This window comes from Brassica napus, unplaced genomic scaffold, assembly GCF_020379485.1.
Source record: "Brassica napus cultivar Da-Ae unplaced genomic scaffold, Da-Ae ScsIHWf_1115;HRSCAF=1585, whole genome shotgun sequence".
NCBI lineage: Eukaryota > Viridiplantae > Streptophyta > Magnoliopsida > Brassicales > Brassicaceae > Brassica > Brassica napus.
In genome coordinates, this window is record NW_026014540.1 from 62,501 (window position 1) to 67,500 (window position 5,000).

The following is a 5,000-nucleotide window of genomic DNA, read 5'->3' on the forward strand; positions in this document are numbered from 1 at the left end:
GCGGCACCTCGTGCTTCTGGGTGTCCATCAGCATGCTGTGCTCTCCTGGGCTTCAACACCTCCTGCTTCCCTTGCCACATACCATGCCAGGCAGGTTACATCACGTCCTTATCTCATAGATAAGGCCAGCTCGAGCTTCTCGGTCCATTCGACTGATTTCGACCCTTCCGGTGAATTTTCGTCCCGCGATCAATCCCGAATATTTTTCTACGCCCGTTCTGATGAGATGAATATTTTTAATAAACTCCAAGTGAATCCTGACCTTGATGGAAAATATTTCCCGAGCCTCCGGCTTCCTCGAAAAATCGATAATACCAAAATTAGGGTTTTCGCCCAACTTCGGGTTTTCCCGTCGTGCTTCAATCCCGTCGTGCTTGCTTCCCGTCCTGCTTAACTCCCGTCCTGCTTCCAACTTATAATATCTTCCAAATGATATTCTGGTGATAGCCATTAAGTTTTGCGGAAAACTTAGTGGCTAAGAAATGACGGGTTTCTGAAACGTCGAGCTTCTAAACCGTCGTGCTTCCAAAAATGTTATGCTTCCAAAACATCCTTATGATCAATCTAACACTTTTCTAACCATGGTCCAGCAGCTTATGGTTCACCCATGATCAATTCTTCGACCATCCATTGCCCGCGGTACGACCACTAAATAATAATTTTTTTTTTTTTTTTTTAACGGGTTTCTACATTCTTCCCCCCTTAACAGAATTCGTCCTCGAATTCTAAGCCTCTGAGGGGCCTCCTTCTTCCATCACAACATCCTCTCGGAAAAACTCAGGGTGGTCGACCTTAAATCTCTCTTCATCCTCCCAAGTAACATGAATTCTGTTTCGTCTCCCCCAGAAAACTTGTACTTGAGCAATCTCACGATTCTTCAGTCTTCTAATACGCCTTTCTCCCAATCGGATCGGTCCTTCTGGATATGTAAGATCTGACCTTAGCTCCTCGATTCTCTCGGGTTCTACAGCACTTGGATCTCGTATATGTCTCCGAAGCATGGAGACATGGAACACTGGATGTAGATGCATATCTTCAGGCAGATCCAAACGGTAAGCTACCTCACCAACTCTACCGATGATCTTGTACGGACCAATGAACCTGACCGCGAGTTTTCCAACCTTGCCAAATCTGTCCTTTCCTTTCTGTGCTGTATCCTTCAAATAGACCCAATCTCCTATCTCAAATGTTACCTCTCTTCTTGACTGGTCTGCGTACTTCTTCTGACGGTCCTGAGCCTTCTTCATGTTGGTCTTAATCGTCTCCAGCTTTACCGTAGTCTCTTGAACGATCGGCGATCCAAACATTCTTCTTTCTCCCACTTCCGTCCAAAATAAAGGTGTCTTGCATGGCCTTCCATACAAAGCTTCATAAGGTGACATCCCTATGCTCGCATGATAACTGTTGTTGTATGAGAACTCAACCAACGGTAAATGCCTCTCCCAACTTCCTGCCCAATCGAGAATACACATCCGAAGCATGTCCTCGATTGTCCGAATAGTTCTCTCCGTTTGGCCATCTGTTTCTGGATGAAACGCCGTGCTTCTAAACAATTTCGTCCCCAAGGCTTCCTGTAATGCTTCCCAAAATGCTGCGGTGAACCTAGGGTCACGATCTGAGACGATGTCTGAAGGTACTCCATGTAACTTCACGATTTCGTTGATGTACAGCTCGGCCAGTACTTCAACTTTATCCGTATCCCTCATCGATAACAAGTGTGTGACCTTGGTTAACCTATCCACAATCACCCAGATTGAGTTGTTCGATCTACCTGGAGCGGTGGGTAAACCGGTGATGAAATCCATGGAAATCGAGTCCCATTTCCACTGTGGTACCGGAAGACTCTGCAACAGTCCTCCTGGAACTTGGTTCTCCACTTTGACTTGCTGGCATGTTGCACACTGCGCGACCCATTGTGCTACCAATCTCTTCATGCCCGGCCAATGATAGTATCTTCTCACTTCTCGGTACATCTTCGAACTTCCAGGATGGATACTAAGTAAAGAATGGTGTGCGACCCTTAGTATCTCATCTCTCAGCCCTTGTCCTTTTGGGACCGTGATCCTCCCATTAATAAGTAAAGTTCCATCATCCGCCAAGTAGTAGCCAGCACTATTTGGTCCATCTTGCCCTCTGAGTTCTTCAGCAATCTTTTGTAGCTTCTCGTCTTTAAGTTGCTCCTCTCGAATCTTCTGAATCAAGCTGGCTTGATTCACTGCTTGTACTCCCAATGGTTCACTTGTCTGCCCTTCCAAAGCCACCAACTTCACTTGCTTCAACTCTTGATTCAACAGCTCCACTTCTTTTTCTAAATCTGAATCCATCTTCCTTCGACTTAAGGCATCTGCCACAACATTCGCTTTACCAGGATGGTAACGAATCTTTAGGTCATAGTCAGCTACAAACTCTATCCATCTACGTTGGCGCAGGTTGAGATCTGGCTGAGTGAAGAGGTATTTAAGACTTTGGTGGTCTGTGTATACCTCCACTTCTTCCCCGTACAAATATGATCTCCAAATTCGTAAAGCAAACACCACGGCCGCTAACTCCAAGTCGTGTGTGCTGTAGTTATCTTCATGCTTTCCGTAGTTGCCGCGAGGCATATGCAATGACTCTCCCATCTTGCATAAGAACACAACCCAGCCCAACTCGTGAAGCATCCGTGTAAACCGTGTAAGGTTTTCCTTGCTCGGGCAAAGCTAACACCGGTGCGGTGGTGAGAGCTTCCTTCAACGTCTTGAATGCATTCTCTGTTGCTTCCACCCAAAGGTAAGGTACTCCTTTACCGGTCAGTTTAGTTAAGGGCTTTACAATGGAAGAAAAGTCCTTAACAAACTTCCGATAATAGCCCGCGAGTCCGAGAAAACTCCTCACTTCCGTCACTGTGGTAGGTCTAGGCCATTCCCGTATGGCTTGGACCTTCTCTGGATCAGGAGCCACGCCCTCTCCTGATACTATATGACCAAGAAATCCAATCTCTCTCTTCCAAAACGAACACTTACTGAACTTGGCAAATAGCTTCTGGTCTCGCAACCTCTCCACGCGTCTCCATAACCTCTTTACTCTGTCCACGACAGTTCCTTCAGTGTCCTCTTCAAGGACTCCACAATTGTCTTTATATCTCTTCACTTGTATGATGACTGAGTCGTCCTCTTGCTTTTACTCTGTCATAACACACCCATCGCCCATGATACTATCTTGTCATTTCGATAGATATCATCCTTGTCCAGATTCCTCAAATCCTTCTCGATCTTCGTCTTCCCAAGTACTGATGAAGTCCTTTCCCCAATGAAGTCTTGTTTCCTCCCATCTGTCCAGTCCATACCACAGCCCAGTTCTCTGAATCTGTCTCTCTTCTTTCGCTTCGGGTTTGGGTTTGGCCTTGAACTCCCTCCACTTTAAGGTTTTCATCCCTTAAAGTTCCGATCAACAAACACACTTACTCGCTGCAACTCAAAAGAACACCTCACACACAAGTTAGTAGACAACTAATCCCAATAGTCTACTAACAACAACCTAGCAATGCTAACCAGAAACCTAACAGTTCTACCCAAGCAACCTAGCAATTCAACCCAAGCAACCTAACAGTTCTAGATTCCACTATCTCAATCCAAATTCCTAAAACCAAAAATCCTATCGCTGGACGTGACCGGTTTCCCTAATGCCTTTTGTGACTCATTTTGACTCGATAAAATATTCAAAAACCGATTAAATCATGAGTTCCGAAAGCATGGACGAAACCATGCTCTGATACCACCTCTGTAACACCCCCGAACCGTCCTAGACATATGGTCGATCAACCGGCCAACAATCAAACAAGAACATGACCGATCGACCGTCCAACACCCAGGGTTAGAGATGAATGAGCCAACCGGCCAGCCAACAATCAAACAAGAACATGACTGACCGTCCAACCCAACACCATGGTCCGGAAGCGCTACGTGACGGGTTAGGGACGATCCGGTCAGAGTCACAAACTTTTACTCCACGACCTAGACCAGTTCATCCACTAACTCGTCCCGCTGCGTCAAGGCATAAGGCTTTGCAACCCGTACCTAGAGTTAGCGTTTTCCGTTAGATCGAGGCCTAAGGCTTTTCAACCCGTACTACGACCTAACGTTGTGTTAGACCGGACTAGTCAAATATCAGAGTACTCATGAAGCGCATATAAAACAATTACTTTATTTATTCGAGAAATATCCATACATTGATATAATTCGAGACCGGTCCCGGCCTAATGCCAAATCGAGTCAACTAAACACAAATCCACAATACCGTTTACAAAAGGCATGAAAATCTACACCGGCGGTCCTAACGTCCAGCACCAAGCTATCCGATCATCCTTACCTAAAGCGACCTGCAAAAAGGACAACGGAGTTGGATGAGTAACCTAATGTTACTCAGTGAGCTGGCGGCCTCTACCCGCAACCTAGACTCTAACCCGGACAACCCAAAATAACAATCAATCTAGCCCTAGCATGCTATAAAAGCTAAGGCTAAGCAAACCGTTACTAAGTTAGACTTGGCCTCCTGCCATGATCTAGCTTCAAGTAACGGGAACCTGCATTAAAACAAGTCAACAAACAATCCCTAGTTAACCATATATATGCTTGAGTTCAGTACTCATGTAGTGTTAGACACTTAGACTATACAAATACCATTGGCCGATCGACCAACAATCAAACAAGAACATGATCGGCCAACCAATGATACCGCATAGCTTTAATATCCACCACCCTTCACAAGCAATCACTCAAAACACATATAGGCCAACGTCAGGCCTACACTAACAAAATACACATCAAGCCTAATCCGGTACCTAAGCCAGACTTAGGACTTAATGTCAGAACCTGCAAGCAAATCAATCAACCAAACACAATCACAATAATAAGACTATTAGTAACTACGACTCGATCTAACTCGTAACACCGTATATCGGTGATACACTAACTCTAGGGTACCATAACCCTCTACGACACTGTAACACAACACAACACACT